A 19,689-nucleotide genomic window follows, 5' to 3' on the forward strand; every position below is an offset into this window, starting at 1 on the left:
GGCGCTCTCACCAAACCAGTTGTTACATTGGTTGAATCCCACCATCGGCAGGAGGGATCCTCTTAGGCTCTGCAATCCTTTTACTGACAAGGGTTATCGTATTTTGGGAGGGTTCATGGAATTAAGGTGATGTCATTGAACATAATTTTTTAAATGGGGGATGGGTGGGATGTTACAAATAAATTTCAGTAAAATAAATAAGTTAAACCCACTGGAATTCTAATATTCCTAAAATAAATATTAAAAGGTAGATGATATAATTCACAATTGAGTTAATTTCAAGGACATCATCTTCAGGGCTCCATACTCTGAAAAGAAAATGTAGTGAATAAAAATCCAGTTGCTATACATATTTGATGTTTATTGTGTCTTCTTACCATAAAGATATAATAAAGATTTATCTAATTTAAAAATCCAATTGGGATACAGCTGACAAAGTTCAACTGAGAACAAAAGAATTTTCCCAGAAATAGGTTTGAACTGGAGACCATGAAAAAAATTCACTGAAATACAAATTGGTTTATTGACAATGCTGGAGGGAAAGGCAGGTCTAAACAGGGGAGGGATTACAACCCATTTATAATTAATGCAAATTAGGATATACATGTGATTGGACGCAGGTGCAAAATATTTGATTTGATATAAACAAAAGCAACTTTTTCTTGAGACCATTGAGACAATTAGTGTGCAACTCTGAAGTAATGGGGCAGAACTACAAAGACAATTGGTTTTTGAAAGGTCAAAGGTTTAGTATCCATAAGCATGATTTTTTTCTGAGCTTGGTTGGTTTTTTTTGCAGATGTTTCATTTCCCACTGATGATTTTACCTAGTTTGGGTAATGAAAGTCTGCAAGAAAAAAACCAAGCTTAGAGATCCAGCAAGGATCCTTCATTTCAGCCCTGAGCTACAAATTTTATCCTTTATAGTTTATTTCTAGGGAGTTACTTTCTTTTGCTTTCCTCTGCTCACTTCCTGTATCTTTTTTTCAGCTTATTAGCATTACTTGATCTTCCAAATGTTCAATAGCTAAGCTGTCATAAGTTAAGTGTAAATGTCAAACTTTATCCAAACCACTACTGAAATTAGAAGACTTGCTGGTGAAGATTCAAGGACATGGCTTTGAATTTATTACAGAGAGTAGAAAATCCATTAATGAAGAAATCCAGCAACTGTTCACATAAGAAAGAAGCCATGTGTACAGTAGAAGCAAGATTCAACTCTTTCGCCTCTTTCCCCAGCTTGTGTAATGACTGGAGAACTTCTTATTCTTAGGCAGAAGGTGTGGTTGATATCAGTGCATCGTTATTGTAACAGACAAGTCTGCTGTCTGGCCGTTTACTTTTGATCTTGTTCAATTTGGAGCATCTTCTTTCCACTTATTTGCCTTCCTTTAGGAGTGCAGGCCCAGAACAGAATATGATCCTCCTTCTACCTTCCTCTGTTTATCATCTGAAACTGAAGAAATCTCCCTTCCCCTTCTTATCCAGCAGAATTGGGGGTAGATAAGTTCTCCAGTAAGCTGAGAGCAGCAGGCACAAGTGAGATACAACAAACACAGGACATTCTAGAAGTCCGATTTGCTTTCAGGATCTTGGAACTATATAAGGAAAAACTGGATAAACTTGATTGTGTAAGAAGAACTATTTTATTGTTAAGAAACACCGTGTTTTTTAAACTTGGCAAGGCAGGGGAAATAGTCTTTGTCTCTTGTTAGCAAGCAGAGAAACATTGATGGGATTACTGGTGTGTTGCCCAGTTACTTTGTTGCAATGTCCTTATTAGGTCTGCCTCAAGCAATCACAAGGGCTGGATCTCTGCTGTCTCTACTTTATCTCATTCTGTAAGAGTGAGCAATACTACTTTCTTTTTCACCGCGGAAGTATTTGGGGAGAGGTTGTTTAGGGGCAGGAATAGTTCCTTTGGTTTGACAGAATGATGTAAAGGGAGGAACTGAATGAGATGTCCTGAAAATAAACTCTCTTCTTATTTTAGCCATTACAAAGGGAGACCTAAGTATATGTTCATGTTCACTGTACTGGCAGCTGCAGGCAAGAAGCCAAACAGATTGACCTCTGCACTATGGTGAAAGGTACAATAAACTTGGAATCCAACTTTTTAGACAGTTGTGCACAGGGAAGGAAAGCCATATGCAGTCTGCAACAACCTGGGTAATGGAGACCTTCCAGACAATAAGTGTTTGTAACTTTGCTAACGTTTTTGGGAAATTGTATGGTAGTAAAAGGAGCTCTTTGGAGGATTATTTGTGTGGCTTGGGGTTCCTGGAGAAAGGAGGTGTCTTCAGGAATGGAGCAGGAAGAAGTGTTAGGCAAGTGATATATGCGGTAGCCCTACAAGCTATGGTGATATGGGTGTGTAAAAATGAACTGAGTTATTGTAGATGAACTCAGCCATAGGCAAAAATTCAAGCCAGCTGTCTTGATGGTAGTTTACATATGAATGAAGGTACAGTATCATTCTAGAGTGCCACCTGTCTTCTCAATTTCATTATCAGATTGAGGATGATAAGGCAAGAGAAAATTGGAGTTCAACATCTAAGAGTTGAAAAGGAGTCTTCCAAAACTTGGCCATGCAGTAAATGTATGTAATAGATGAGACAATTGTCTTCAGTGATAGCAAATGGGGTGAATACCCCTGTGAGATGTCTTAGGGACAGAAGGAAATCCACTACTAGAAATGTCATGAACTTGATTTTTTTGCCAGACATCAGCAAGTAAGGTTTTTTTTTTTCTTTGCTGTATAATTTTTTATTCATCTTTGAATACTGGCATGAAGAAATTCTATGATTTCAGGAACTGCTGGAAACTGCTGCCAACTACATGAAACAAAGGCTGGACATTTATCACTTTATGACTGAAATACCTAAACAGTCCACTGACCTATAAACTGATTATATGTGAGTGAAATAGATTTGTTTCATGTATCTGAGTCTGTAAAGTTAGGAAGTTTCTCCTCCCCTCCTTTGGTCTATCCCAGGGTATGGTGTATCCAGATGCCAAGTTGTGGACTGTTGGGATTAAGATTAAGCTCCCTTCAATAACGCACAATTTGATTTTGTGAATAGGTGACAAAGCTCTGACAATATTAGAGTATTAATAAATATTTTAGTATTATGCTCCAGAAATAATAAAGCAGTTATAAATATTGTTAGGCACATCAAAGACCTTTGATATGGGACAAAGTAAGTATCTGGATGAAATTATGAAAAGAATTGAATTTCTATCATCTTTTATTTTATGGATACACATTTTTTTCATATAAGAAAATATTATTATTCCAAACTTTTTGCTTCAACGAGAGTCAACTCATCTAAGGAGATCCTTCTCTAGCAGAAACTTTTTAGTCTTTGTTAACTTCAAGAAGACTTTCACTGAGCAGGATAGTCTATCTTCTAGAGGGAAGTTGTTCCAGAGCATTCTAGAGAGGAATGGTGAGGCCAGTTTCACAATGCTCTGGAACAGCTTCCCTCTAGAAGATAGGCTATCCTGCTCAATGAAAGTCTTCTGGAAGTTAACAAAGACTAAACTTTTCTGGAAGGCCTTAGGAATATGATTGCTACCAATATATAATTACTTTTTCTTGTGGATTGGAATCATTTGGGATTTTTATTTGTTCTGAGCTTGTTCAGTATAATGTTGGTACTTGGGACTGTGAGTTGATTCTTCTTATGAAGGACATTATATCAGGTTATTTTTATATTGATTTTTCATATTGTGGATGTTTATGGTTTTTATGTTACGTAAGCCACTGTGACTCAAGATTGCATGATAGCATGTGGTTGCTCTTGGTATTATTGTTATTGTTATTATTCAATGGCATTAGATTGCTCCACAAATGATAGAGTAAGCACCTAATTGAACATAATAGTGGACTGACAGCACCTCTCATTGCCTCCTGAACAACATGGAGGAATTTGGAAATCAATATTTATCATTTATATGAATAAAAGGTCAAAAATCCTAGATAAACTCTTGCTTGTGCAAAAGTACCATGCATATGATTTCTCTTTGCTATCATCTCTGGTTGTTCAGATTTCTACAGTCCAGATTTGTTAGCCTTCTACCTATGACTCAACTACTTTCATTTCAGAGATTTAATAGCAGCAGCTTCTGTAAAGGAGGAAAGACACAGAGAAGAGCCTAGAGGTGATGGGCGTTTTGCTACTCTGGAGGCTTGGTGGGTGTTTTCCCTGCCAGCTATCAACATGTTGATGTGGAAGGGTAGCAAAGCTGAAGGAATCATTCAATCATCACTTTGTATACAACATATGTATTCAGAATACTATCAGAACACCATTGACTTGGAACTGATGCCATAAAGGCAGCATAATGGTCAGTAAATTTAATCCAGTTTTTGCTATTTTTGCAGATAAATACAGTTATTAGACTAGTATAAAAGTCTGATAACTGTATCTATCGGAAAAGTTCTGGGGCACCCAGGAAGAAACCATAGCAAGAAGTTATTTCAGAATCTGATTGCACTTGAGCAAAACCTTAAATGCATACCTTCTCACTGTCCATCCAAGCTCAGCTGGAGCCTGTTAGTATTCATTAAAAAGCATAACTCTTCAAAGCAGGTAATCCTGGTTTATGCTTCTCCCGGCAAGGATCTTCGGGCTTTCTCACTGAAACCAGCAACATTCCTGAAGTCTGGGATTTAATTCAAGGCCAGAGACTGTGGGGGCAGGGGTTGAAGTGCTTTCTAAAATAATCCTATGGTGGAGACAGAGCTTTCTACATTTGTGCTACTGGATAGCTTAGGTTATTTAAGCCTGGGGAGAAACGGTTTCTTGTTTCTCCTCCTTTTGTGTGGAAAAACTATATCCCAGGATCCTAATATTATACTATGATTGTATCATTAATTAATTATTTTAAACTATTCTATGGAGATTCTTAGTCATCTAGGTCACATTGTCCCAAAGGTGCTTTTTAAAAAGTCAACTCTTTATTTTTCCTTCAAGATGTTTCACTTCTCATCCAAGAAACTACATTCACTCTTTTCTCTGCCACAATATAAAATGTGTAAGTAAATAGGAGACTGGTTCAACCATCAAGAAGCTAAATGAAACACTTTTTAAAAATATCAATATCAACATCAAAAGTAATATTAGACTTATATACCACCCCATAGTATTTTACAGCACTCTCTGGCAGGTTTACAATGTCAGCATATTATCCCCAACAATCTGGGTCCTCATTTTAATGATCTCAGAAGAATGAAAAAAATGAGTCAATCTTGAGTCCATCAGGATTGAACTCTAGGATATGGGCAGAATTTGCCTGCCATTCTAATTGCTACATCACAATGGTTCCTTAAAGCAGTGGTCACCAACCAGTGGGCCAGGGACCACTAGTGGTCCCCGAGAAAATTTTGATGGTTCGTAGAGAAATGTCACCCCCAAAGCACCACCTAAAAGCAATTAATCCAGGCTATGCAGGAACACAAGGCTACGCAGCCCACATGGCTTGCGGGAACACAAGGCTTGCGTCACTTGCAAACAACATGAGGTAGTGAGGGGAGGGGGGAAAGGGTGGAGGAGGGGAACTTGCCCCACTCACCCCATGCACCTGGCCTGGCTGCTTCTTATGACCATTTTTCTGCAAGGAAAGCAGCAAAAGTCTGTCTTTCTCTCCCCCAAACTCTGCCAGAAATGAGTCTTTGGGACCCTGCAAGGCATCCTGCTCCAAGAGGCTGCACCGGCACAAGTCTCACAAAGACTCGTTTCTGGCGGAGTTTGGGGAAGAGAAAGAAAGACTTCTGCTGCTTATGCTGCTTTCCTTGCATGAAGCCAAAAGTCTCTCCCCCAAGAACAGAGCTGGAGATGGTATCCTTTGATCCCAAATAAAGGATGATCAATCGGTAGGAAAACAGGGTGGGGAATTTTCTTGCAGACTTTTTTGGGGATTTTCCCAGGGTCTCTGGTCCACAGGATTTAAAATTATGAGTTTGGTGGTCTCTGAGGTCCAAAAGGTTGGCGACCCCTGCCTTAAAGGAGTATGTTTTCCCCCTTTTCTTTGATAATATATATTTATATCTTTTTGTTTTGTTTTTTTCTAGTTTCATTGCCATTTTAAAAGCAGTAAGACTGCATAAATAATTAAAAAACCCTCCTCTCTCACAATGCATCCATTGTTTTATTTGCTTCTGGTTCCCTCTAGTGTTAAACCTTCAAAGTCCCACCTTATCATTTTTTTTTCTTCCCAATACAAAAACATGGGTAGTTTCCCACAGGAAGGATTTTTTTTTAATTTAAACCATTTATATTAAATCCTTCTGGATCCTTAGTCCATTTATAATGTTCTAAAACATAACATTCCAATCATCCCTTTGCAGCTAATTCCAAAACTTCATTTTTATACATCTTTAAACTCATACTTAACATTTCTGTCATAAAGGACTGAAGGAGTGAATACCATAAAAACCTGCCATTCCAACGGGTCTCAATATTTAAAAAGCATCACCACCAGCACCACCAGCACCACTACCACCACCACCATCATCATCATCATTCAAAGTTGTTAAGAAATTAGAATTGACTGAATGTTGAGTCCTGAAAGATCACATTACCACTATGAGCTCAGATAGAATCCCTTGAATCCCAGCCACTATACTTATTAGCTCATCACGAAAACATCAATTCCTTGTAGTTTACTTATGGGCAATCTCAAAATCTCTCCTTTCTCTGACCCGTATCCTGCATTCAGCCAATAATTTCAATTGTAATGTTGTCCCTGTTTTCCAAGGACATCTTCAATTCATCATGCCCTCGCCAGAAGTCCCTTGCTGGAAGGAACTTCCTGATTTCCTTTCAATTATAATGTATTTTGGCTAGGAACATCTCTCATTGATGAGGAACATCTTTCAGAAAGCACCTTTTAATTGTTTAACCTGACATGTAAAGTGTTCTGGTTTAAAAAAAAAGACTAGAGATACCTTAAGACAGGGGTATCAAGCTGGCATCCCATGGGCCGGATGTGTCACGCACAGGCCACACCCACCCCAGCTCTGTGGAGGGGGAAAACATGAAATGTCATGTGATGAAAATGTAATGCAGTGAGTTTGACACCCGTGTCTTAAGACATATTTTTATTATGTGATCCCCTTATTTCATTTACAGAATAATTCAGATAATGCCTCCATCACTTCTGCCTGATCACAGAAGTTGTGTTAGAGATGGAAAAACAGAATAGCTACCTAATTAAGTAGCTATTGGTACCCACCACACTCTTTAAAAACCCTTTAATTAGGACTGATTAGATGTTGCACATAAATATTTTCTAACTTAACAGTGCAGTGCAAATACTGAACTGGGATTGTATCTGTTAAAAGTCCGTACCAGATATATTAAATATAAGCAGGATAAAATAGCCAAGTTGACTTAAAAATAATTTGTAATCCTTTATTTTATACTGATGTATAGCAACCATACAGCATGAAAGTGAAATTAAAATTATTCATATCATCATAAAATTAGATTTCAGGCTGAAAACAATATAAGGAAACAGTGCCAGAGACCTGTTCCTTGAAAGAATTCAGTGGAGATTGCTTCTAATTAACTGTTCAGAGGTTTGCAAATGAGAAGGCTGTTATCAGTTGCAATATTAAAGCTTGTTTTATTTATTATTTATTTATTTAGTATGGGAACCTAAGCAATTTTAAATGTTGGCATTTATTTCAAAAGATTGTTTGACATGATATACTTTTTACTTTCGTGTTTTGGTTTAAGTTCTCTTTTAGCTGCCTAAAATTGGAAGGCTGATTATCCTTGAGCTTTTATTTACTTAGTGTGTTGCATTTCTGTTGGCCAATACACAATAAAAGACATTGTGTTGCTCATTTCTTCTCAAATATCTGCCTTGCTAAATCTTTTCTCCTCTAACATGTTTCACACAGATGAGCTTAATTGGATTCAGCTTCTCCCACGATAATCACAGCTACAGTGTTTGTGCTGCAGAAACTCCAGATGAACAAATGTATAAACCTCAGTACAGTCTTTGTCTGGATTTGAAGACAAGAAGAAAGCAACCAGGCCAAGAGTTCTACATTCTAACATTTCCTGACTTTGAATAATCTGTTTTTTAAAGTATGTTAACCCTTTAAGAGATCAAGGTGTAAGTCTCTTCTAACTTGGTAGCTCCAGAAGGGTTGGAACTACAACTTCCAGAATTGCAGTCAATATTGAAGACAAACATTGGTATCAGCCTTTTTGTTTGCCAACTAGCCTTAGCCTGTTAGTGATGGGATTTTTAACTCTTAAGTACTGGATCTTAAAAAGAAAAGAAAAGATATTAACATCTTAAAGTTGGTGTTTTCTATATATCCTTTTAGATATGTTCAGTAATTGTCATCTTTCAATAAACATTATCAACAGAGATTAACAGCAGGCAAAACAAATGTTTTACCTGTATAGTTTCCTGCTGGCTCAAGGACAGGTGGGCAGTACTTTGAATGAGTACTGATGAAGGGCCTCAAAAACAGGTTTTAGGTATTAGAGTCATATATACATAAGTCTCTTTGATGTTTATAGGATTTTTTTGAAACCGCAAAACAATTTATAAGCCAACTAAAAGTGTAGATGTCCCATATTTCAACATACAATTCACATGTTGGAGTCTTTGGTGCTCCCTGTTTGCTTATGATATTTCATTACCCAACTAGGATACATCATCAGTGCTAGTGCGTGCAGAGTTTGGTCCTTATTTATATAACCTGACAAATATGTATAGATTCATCCATAGTTTCTACTGGGAAACACTGTGCATCCTACACCAAACTAAATCCAAAAACTCTAGAGAATTCTTGGATGCTTGGCATTCAGAGAAGTAAGCCATACAAGAAAAACATAGAGATAAATCACATTTACATGCAAATCAAAAGAGATAGTAAAAAAAGTTAAGAAGGAAACAAAAAGACCAAAACACATCCTCTTTGGCAATCAATAGCCAGATAAGCAAGGTTTAACACCAGACAAACAATCAAGCAGAAAACAAAATGCTAATCAAGGAACAACCAAGGAGAAAATCAGATTTCCACCAACATCAGCAGGGCAAGTTAGTATATAAAAACAGGGAATAAACCCTACACCTACTGGCACTGATGATGTCCCCTAATCGGGTAATGAAATGTCTGCAAACCAGGCTAAAAGAGCACAAGGACTTCATGGTTTAATCCTGAACTATGTACTTTCTCTTCTATTGAAATTAGATGTTGGAAATATAAAACCGTACATGCCCTGCTTTTCTTAACTGGCACTTGAAAAATGCTATATCAAGTATTAACACAGAAACACAGGGAGCTGCAATATTGTGAGGAAAACCGTTCGTCTAAGAACCTCCAATTTCACTGACTGATGGCATCTCTTCTGTTTCAGATAAGAATATTTCTAACGTTAAAGCTAGTCTTGCAAATATTTAGAAAGAAGTGTTCTGCCATACATCAAAAAACATTTCTCTGCAAACTAATAAAAGAACTTTGCTGAGGAAAAAATGAAGCAAAATAGCTGTGCAGCATCAATACACATAGAGAGCTTACAAGGCTATGAGCCTGGAAGATGTAGCTACTTTATTGCTTTATTTCCCATATCTGGAGATACTGAGGAAAGAACACCAGATCTTAGGCAAGCTGAGCTTGTTACTAGCGTTCTTAATAAAGATACTGTATAATCAAATTGTTCTATTTATTTTTGTTACGTGGTATTTTATTGTCAGTAACATGTTATCTATCCCCTATACAGGAATTGAAGTACATCAGAACTGTAATATATGTTAATTCTTGAGCAGAAATAAAAAAAAAAACCATGTTCATGATTTCTTAATCAGTTCCATAGGCCCCTCATCACTGCTAACTCTACAGAAGGTTCACCCTCTTCTTGACTTTGATCAATTTTCTTGTATTTTAGACCTTGGAAATATATATTCAGTTACCAGCAGCTTCTGCTACTCATATGGTAAAAACATCCCTCTTGCATTATTATGTTTTTCTTTTTAGCTTCCCTCAATCCCCTTTGCACCGTTAGGACTTTGCTGTTGCTAAGCTTATGTGATCTTGGCTTTCTTCCAACATAGGTAATTATATCCTGGCTGATCTAAAAATTCCTCCTCTTGTTTCATATGGAAAAGCAGATCTGTCCTCAGTGGTTGCTGGCTATCCATAAATGATAGAATACTCTTCCTTCCAGCATCCCAGAAGATGATATAAATTTCAAGGCTGGATAAATAAAGGTTCTGTGAAAGAAAAAAAATGAACAGCACAACAGTTTGGTCGGAAAAATAATTTTCTATGTACAAATGAAGGGAGGGAGGGAGGGAAGGAGGAATTCTGTACCTGAAATTCAGACACTATTGCTGATTTTTAGCTCAAAGCATGTTGTTTCTTCATGCAAGGTGAAAAGTTACAGATGACTGCTCATGAGAAGAGTGGCTGATTAATTTATTGACCAGCCCAAGAGTAATTCTTTACCTCTTGGAGCAAGTTACTTTGCTTAGAAACTGTGTGTGTGTGTGTGTGTGTGTGTGTGTGTGTGTGTGTGTGTGTGTGTAAATAAAACACATTCCATTCCAATTCAATTCTATCATTAATATGTATTAAAATATTAACATCTTTAACATTTCTTTTCAATTGAATATCATGCTTCCTTGGGAACACTTATAAACTTTCCATAGTTAGCTTTTTTTCCCCCATATTTCTTACTTATATTTTTATAAATCATTACTAATAATTAAAAATGTTCCCTTTTAATTCTCTCAATCATTTTAATTCATTTATTTATTAACAAACATCCCACTGCAGTACAATAAATATTTTATCCATCATCATATTTTCTAAAGTTATTTCTATTTGTAATATAACAAAGCTATCTTATGTACCTTTGCAGAATCCCTTTTACAATTAAATTTTCACCCATTATCTCTAAACAAACTTGTGGTTACAATCCTTATATCTTTTCCCTGTTTCTCCATTTCTTGTTTCTTTTACAACTTCTTTTCCTTGCCTTCTTCCCCCTCTTCTTCTTCCTCCCTTTTACCCCCTCGTCTCTCTACTTCTAACTCTATCATCTGTAATCCCCTCTTCTGTTGCTTTCTAATATTATACTTATCTTTCAAATTGTTCTTCTTTTTGGTTGTTTTTTCTAATCTTAAACCTTTCACTCTTTCCCCCCTTTTCTTCCCCCCCCCCCCACTTAAAATTATTTGATCATTAAAGATGGCTTCTTCTTTGTCCCAATCTTCTTGCTCTGCAAGCGTTTCTTGCTGCTTCTCATAGTTCCAGATCTCCATTTCTAAGAATTGAAACACGAAGCTAAAAGAACTTCTCCCTTCTTGTGCGTTTTCTTTCCATTTTTTAAGTTCCATTTTCAGTTCTTCTAAGAGTGATACCATTTTAAAAACTTTTAAGCAACCACCCAGTTAATTTTAGTCATCTAGATGCAAAAACCAAAAATCACCAAGTAATCCAAATAATCCAAGGCTGTTTCTACTTGCTTCTTTTTTCCACTTTCTTTTCCTGGGGTTCTATTATTTTGTTACCAAGTTTCCATTAAAATGTATATTTGAGGAATCTTGTTAAAATTTCACTGTAAGTTCCTTTTAATTACAGTTCCATTCCTTAATTTCAGGCAGTCTCCTCCATTTTTCCAGATCCTGCCCTTCTATTCTTTTTTTTTCTCCTTTCCAACTTTTAAAAACATTTAAATGTCCAGAAATCTTTATTGTCCCTTTGACTTTTATTTTCAGCTTAGCTACCTAGTAATATCAAAGTGGACTTTTTTTTCAATTTCTTGCTTAAGTCTCTTAGCTGTCAGTATAAGGAAGGGAAGAAAAAAAACCTAGTCCTTTCCCTTCTCTCTCTCCTTCGCAGCTTCAAAATCTTCTTTGGGAACAATGTTGTTAAGTTTAAATTTCAGAGTACCTTATTTGTTGCTTTTGCTGTTTGACCCGGTCAACCAAAACTTTCTCTTCTTATCTTCCTCCTGCACATTCTTTTCTGGTCGAATTCTTCTTTGTGGTGGCTATTTCTGACCACCACTACAACCACCTTCGGGAAAGGGAGTAATGGCCAGCTGAGGAGGAGAGATGCGGCTCTCCTCAACCCTGCAGGCAGTCTCCCCCCTCTTCACCACCTCTACGGGGTGGCTTAGCCCCGAAACCAGCCGGCTCAGGGCGCTCCAGCTGCGAGCATGGATCAAAGCCTCTGAGAGACGAGGTTTCGGTCTGTCAACGAAGAAGCTCAAACCGGAAGTCAGTAGGATCTAATTTCTGACCCATTGGAACATCTCTATGGAGCTATCATCTTTATTAAGCCACATTTATGGATTAAATTGGATTAGATAAGTTGTTGTATTAGTTCCTGATTATGTATCTTGACTATCTAGAGCTGGGCTGTCAAACTCCCAGCCCACAGGCTGGATGTGTCACATGTTGGCCATGTCCACATCTGGTTAAGCAAAGTGGGGGGGAAGTCCCGATACGTCATGTGATGCAATCATGACGATGTGAGTTTGACACCCCTGATCTAGAGTCTTAGAGTCAGCCCAAATAGTGAGATGGGTAGGATATAAATTTAATAAATAAATAATGATTTTAGAAATGTTCTTATGTACTTCAAAATTTCCCAAGAACCTGAACATTAGGTCAAGACATTTTTATATTAGTTATGATACTATGAAATATTCTCAAGAGGAAAAAAAATTCATAAAAGTGCTTTTTTAAAAAAGTATAAAGTATAATATATGGTTATAACTATTAATTGTTACAATTCTCTAGATATTTGTCTAAGGTATGTATTATTCAAGCGTGTATATATATATATATATATATATATATATATATATATATACTTCTAATATAAAACTATCATTCTTTTTAATCTATTGTATTTTATATAAATGAGTTCCATATTTCATTATATTTGTCCATACAAAGTTACGTCAATAGGCAAGCTGCTGATAGGTGGCAAGTATAATCAGGTTTTCAATTCTTTGAATAAATGGGGCCATACATTTATCTTTCCAATATTAGTTTTTGGCCCTAGTAAAGGCACAGGGAATCCATTTACTCTGTCCAGTTGTTAGATTCCATGTAATAGGTATGTAATTCAAGAGAATAATATCCTCTGAAAAAATTAGCTTTTTGCTGCAACAAAAGCTAATTTTTTCAAAGGATAATATTTTCTTTAATGATATACCCACGATTCTTAAAAAAATGGGAGTAAACCAAGAAAGGTTACAATGTTTTGCAGACTACTGATAATAAGCAGGATTTTCCCTTCAAATAGGCAGAAATTGTGGTTATCTACAAATATCTGCCTATGAAAGGTGGGACATGAAAATTAGAAACCGTTAGAGAAAACCAGCCTTCTCCAGCATTGCATTGCAAGTTCCAGCTCTCCCTTTTTTAATCCAGATACTACAATCACCTTCTAGTTCTAGAATCTAGACTGTCTAGAACCTCCAGTTCTGTATTGCGTTCCATACCATTAGTATGAAACAACAGATGAAAGGAAGTATAATATACAGCAGAGTTTGGATTCTTGATACCACAGGTGGTGGGGTGGGGACCTTACATCAGCTGAGAAGTCTATGGGCCAGAAGAGAGATCCTGAAGAAAACCAATGTTTAATTTCTTAGTTCTATCAGAACTCCCCAAATTAAGGCCACAGAAAAGCGGAAGGGACACTGTGAAGAGAGGAGTAAAGTTATGGTGATAGCCTCTTACTCAAGAAATGATCAGGGTGAGGAATCTGGTATTTTGGATACCAAGAAACCAAGCCCCAGTAATAGGACTAAAATGCCAGAAGCAGGTTCTACTATACCTGACTTTGAAACTGAAGTTTCAGATCTGGAATTAGAGCCAAGGCCTTGAAGCCCCCTTGGTGAGAATGTATAAGATAGGGGTAGAGGGACAGAAACAATTCTGGTTTTAAAAAAAGGAGGTGCCTCTAAGGAAGACTGATGATGACAAAATCAAGGCTGCAAACCTTCAGTTGCACTTATGTGAGGAATATAGGAGATGGATATATTTAAGACTTTTTAGAAAGCTTATGCCTCACAGAAACCTTGTATTAGTGACAACCAATTGTTGGTGCTAAGCATCTCTTGTTTGATTTCAGTGATTCCTTGAACTTCTCAGTTGGACTTGTTTACCACAGCTTGCATCCTTAGAACCTTGATGATGAACAACCTTTTGGAATTCTTGATAGTGTTTCTGCCTAACTTTGTAAAATTGATTTATAGACTGATTTGTAGTTTTACCACCCCACTCAGCTAATATGTGAATTGTATATTCACTCTGTTTAACTTCCTAGTAGCATCTTATTAAGCTGTGAAACCAGGCAGGGGAATTGTTAGGCAGTAATGTGATCAGTTCACCAGAATTCCTGGTTTGTCCACCACAAGATACAGGCTACAGCCACTTTAGATTTGTACTAGAAATTCAGGAGAGAGAAAGAACATTTGTATAAAATACCAAAATTATCTCTGTCTCTCTTCAAATGCCTAAGAGAAGAGAGGTGAAAGAAATCTTCAGTTCTCTGGCCCAGGTTTTGATTATAATACACCAAGATGATCTTGTCTTCCTCAGTCAAACCATGGATGGGAGAGATCTTATTATTTGGGACTCTCTCAATGTAACTCATACTTTCTGACAGTGGATATTGTGAGATACACTCACTTGGTTTGCATAATGTCAAGGATTGTTTAACCATGGTTTAATGAATAATTGGTTTGCATCATAGTAAGCTACTAACCATGGTTTACAAATCCCACATGTGAGGCACACATTGCATTAAGCCAAAACTAGACAAAGTATCTTATTGTTTATGGCCATGGTTGGTTTCATAGGTTATATCATCTTTTTAACCAGAATTAGTTGAACAGATGTGATGTCTGACATGTAATGCTAAGCCACTGAATATAATTTAGCAAAATACTATCATAGTTTTATATCAGCAAACCATATTATTGCTTAGCATTATATATAAATTGGACTCTTGCCCTGAATTTAAAGATAATGTACAGATATCATAACTAATATCATCAATAGTTTTCTCCACAAATGTTTCTAAATTCCCCTTTACTACATTCTATAGTAAATCCTATGTTTTAATTTTGCACTCTGCCAAAGAATAGTTCCTGATTTAGAGGAAATTTATTACAGCTGCTATAGGAACAAAAGAGTTAATCCACAATCCTAATGCTGATCTTCCCCCTTGCTTTGGGTTTATTTGGCATTATATTTAGTATGACATAATTTTGTCATATAATATTATACTATCCTTTGGATTGCTGTGTTTCTATTTGTGTATAATAGAGGGTTTTCAGTTCTGTATGGTTGTGTTTTAGTTTTTTTCATGCTGTTCTAAAGCTCTTCTGGGCCCATAGGCAAAAAGTGGGGTACAAATAATAGATTAGACTAATTAAAGAGCTGAACTATGTCATTGCTTAAATTGCTTAAATTACAGGCTGGGGAGGATATTAAACCTTCTAATTTTTTAGAAAAGTCCTGCAGCAACAGGCAAAATAATTTGGCTAAAACTGCAGAACCCCAGCCAACATAGCAAATGATAGCAGTGATGGGAATTGTTGTCCAAGACTTCTCCAGTAGATATGATTTATATATTTTCTTCAGTTTTCATCTTCTACCTCTCCTATGACTTTTTTCCTAAACATTTTCACTCACTATATTATTCATATGTTTTAATATTAAAATCTTTACGTCCTAAACCAGACCATGCAGAGCTGAGAAAAGTCTAGGAGACACAGCAAGGACAGAAGGAAATGAGGTAATACTGAAGAGTAGGAGTCCTGTTTCAGAGAACTGATCACAATGGGATACCATATAATCAAAAGAATTTGCAGAATAAGTCCAGGCAGACTTGCATTTTGTTTGCTCTTGAGGATCACTAATTGATATTGGGCCAGCTATGATTTCCTTGCATAAGCTATATTCGAAAGCTTTGTGGAGACAAAATAGAGAGTGGCCAGAGGACTACGTGTACACTGGTCAAAAAAATAAAGGAAACACAAAAACAAGACATCCTAGATCTGAATGAATGAAATATTCTTATTAAATACTTTGTTCATTACATAGTTGAATGTGCTGACAACAAAATCAGACCAAAATTATCAATGGAAATCAAATTTAGCAACCCATGGAGGTCTGGATTTGGAGTTACATTCAAAATTAAAGTGGAAAAAAACACTACAGGCTGATCCAACTTTGATGTAATGTCCTTAAAACAAATCAAAATGAGGCTCAGTAGTGTGTGTGGCCTCCCCGTGCCTGTATGACCTCCCCACAACACCTGGGCATGCTCCTGATGAGGTGGCAGATGGTCTCCTGAGGGATCTCCTCCCACACCTAGACTAAAGCATCTCCCAACTCCTGGACAGTCTGTGGTGCAATGTGGTGTTGGTGGATGGAGCAAGACATGATGTCCCAGATATGCTCAATTGGATTCAGGTCTGGGGAACGGGCGGGCCAGTCCATAGCATCAATGCCTTTATCTTGCAGGAACTGCTGACACACTCCAGCCACATGAGGTCTAGCATTGTCTTGCATTAGGAGGAACCCAGGGCCTACCGCACCAGCATATGGTCTCACAAGGGGTCTGAGGATCTCATCTCGGTACCTAATAGTGGTCAGGCTACCTCTGGCGAGCACATAGAGGGCTGTGCAGCCCCCTAAAGAAATGCCACCCCATACCATTACTGACCCACTGCCAAAACAGTCATGCTGGAGGATGTTGCAGGCAGCAGAACGTTCTCCACGGTGTCTCCAGACCCTGTCACGTCTGTCACATGTGCTCAGTGTGAACCTGCTTTCATCTGTGAAGAGCACAGGGCGCCAGTGGTGAATTTGCCAATCTTAGTGTTCTCTGGAAAATGCCAAAGGTCTTGCATGGTGTTGGGCTGTAAGCACAACCCCCACCTGTGGACCTCGGGCCCTCATACCACACTCATGGAGTCTGTTTCTGACCATTTGAGCAGCCACATGCACATTTGTGGCCCATTGGAGGTCATTTTGCAGGACTCTGGCAGTGTTCCTCCTGTCCCTCCTTGCACAAAGGCTGAGGTAGCAGTCCTGATGCTGGGTTGTTGCCCTCCTACAGCCTTCTCCAAGTCTCCTGATGTACTGAACTGTCTCCTGGTAGCACCTCCGTGCTCTGGACACTACGCTGACAGACACAGCAAACCTTCTTGCCACAGCTCACATTGATGTGCCATCCTGAATGAGCTTGTGGGTTTTAGACTCTGTCTCATGCTACCACTAGAGTGAAAGCAGTGCCAACATTCAAAAGAGACCAAAGCATCAGCCAGAAAGCATAGGAACTGAGAAGTGGTCTGTGGTTACCACCTGCAGAACCACTCCTTTATTGGTGATGTCTTGCTAACTGCCTATGCTTTCCACCTGTTGTCTATTCCATTTGCACAACAGCATGTGAAATTGATTGTCAATCAGTGTTGCTCCCTAAGTGGACAGTTTGATTTCACAGAAGTGTGATTGACTTGGAGTTACATTGTTTAAGTGTTCCCTTTATTTTTTTGAGCAGTGTATGTTGAGCTCCTTACAGAGAGATGAGCTATAAATATCATAGCATTAATTTAATTAGAAGACAACAGGATCTACTCTGGATTATGTGTACAGTTTATATCTACCACCTTCTGAAAAGGGAAATGCATAGGCCAGCCCAGAGGCACAAATATTTGCTGCCAGACATGGGTGGCAAAAATCCAGATAAGCCCTAGATGGCAGCAAACAATATGGGGTGGGGGTAGACATGTTTGTCTGGACATTTTTTTTTAGCCCTGAGATTGGACACCCACTTTACATTCCTCCCCTAAAAGATCAGCACTGCATTTTCCATGTTCAAAACCGAGTAGCTCTATCTATCATCTTTTTCTTAAACTAATAAAACCAAACTTTAAAACTTCATTGTGATCTTTAACCAGTGCAGTCTTAAACTGCTGTACTTCTGCAGGGTTGAAAATCAATGAATAATGGTTTGTGTGATGTTGACTCATTACATTGTCTGAACTGGCTATTGGGAATCATAAAGCACAGTTTTAGGTTTAGTGTATTATACACGACCACCTACAATTACATATTCAACAAATCATAGTTAATCTCAGTTGTAATGTATTGCATTACACCAGCTACAAAGATGGCCTCATTTCAGCAATGTTTTCTCTCTTTACAAATAAATAAAATTTCAGGAAACTCAAAATACAAGATCACATAAAGGAGAAGAAGATAAAAATCATCTGAGAGAAAATAGTCAGAGATACCATATTCTATACATTTAAAGTGTTATCAGAAAACTACAGCAAAATTGTCGATGCAGAATATGGTATAACGCAAAAGTCAATAGAAAGAATTTATGTGAAAAAATAAATATTGCAATCAAATTATAAATATGATTGAAAAACATTAAATGTTTAGCTGCCTAGCATTAGATGTCCAGGTTCACAGTAGACCTAAAATATCAAAGCTGCTTAGCTTTAAAATCCATTTAAGACTAGGATTTAAATCTTAGAATGCTTCTATCCATATATATTTTTCTATAGTGAAATTGAAAGATGTACAGCAAAGTTATTATTTACCATAATAACTTCTTCTACCCAGATTCCTGTGTTCAAAAATATGAAAGAGCACTTTCTTTCCAATGCCCTACCCATGTGTCTGCAAATGAAACTTACATCTGCAACAATCATGATGGGCTCTTAAAATCCTAACTCAAATTAAAACCATGAGTTTGATTTTAGTATGTTAAAATTATATGTTATCTTGACTTAAAATCCCACAGAATTCCTTTCCTCCCCACCCAATAATAATATTTAATCTCCAAATTTCTCTGCCCATAAACACCACACTGCCTTTCTGCTAGGAGCACTGATTATTTAAGTCAGTATTCCTTACTATATAATCCCAGACTTTAGTCAGTATACATCAGAATGTGACTATCTGATTTTAAAGGTCTCTTAACATTTCCCAGAAAATACAGTATCTATAATCCTTTCCGTTGGTATTTCATCCAAAAAGTTTATACCTGCACTATATCAGTTCTGCCATTCAAATTGTATCCATCCTTACCTAGCACTGTATAGGTTTGCATTTTAAGTATCTGAAGTTAGACTGACAGACTTTTTTTCAGATGAGTTTTCCAGCTGCCAGATATTTCTAGCCATGGGAGCTTCACCACAAATGGGAGGAAATACAGCCAAGGAGAACAGTAACCTGTTTACCATACTGACAAAAGCTTCATTGTGGTTGGCATGGGAAAACATAAGCGGTCACATTCTGGTTTTGCAGGAAGGAAGGTTTAACCCAGATCTTTAAAGTACATTCAAACAACTTCACTTTGGGAGATGAAGCATGCTCCAATTGCAGTTTCTACTTTCAATGTTGAAAAAATACAGTAAAGGAATCTGTTTTATATCCAGGCAAATTATTAGCCAAAATAGTTTAACCTTGTCTAGACTAAAATGTGGATGACTTTTTTGGGGCTGAGAGTGAAGTATGAACTTAATCTGTGAAGATAGCTGCCTATCCCTACTTTACCATCTATTAAGAGAAGCATCTTGTCCTACTATTTTTACCACCAGTAGCACTTTGTCAAAGGCAAAAGAAAGGAGACAGGTATCTTCAAGGTATGGTTGCCACATGTGTAACACA

The 19,689-nt window shown here is 37.3% G+C and overlaps 1 long non-coding RNA gene across 1 annotated transcript; it reads left to right on the forward strand.

Moving 5' to 3' along the window:
• Positions 1–2,132: 2,132 nt before the first annotated feature.
• LOC148127617 (uncharacterized) lies at positions 2,133–8,696 on the forward strand. The gene is made up of 3 exons (XR_015743780.1): positions 2,133–2,196; positions 4,109–4,350; positions 7,913–8,696. It is a non-coding gene; the product is annotated as an uncharacterized LOC148127617 (long non-coding RNA).
• The last annotated feature ends 10,993 nt before the right edge of the window (positions 8,697–19,689 follow it).

This window comes from Pseudonaja textilis, chromosome 1 (assembly GCF_049901715.1).
Source record: "Pseudonaja textilis isolate UNSWEBS1 chromosome 1, rPseTex1.2, whole genome shotgun sequence".
NCBI lineage: Eukaryota > Metazoa > Chordata > Lepidosauria > Squamata > Elapidae > Pseudonaja > Pseudonaja textilis.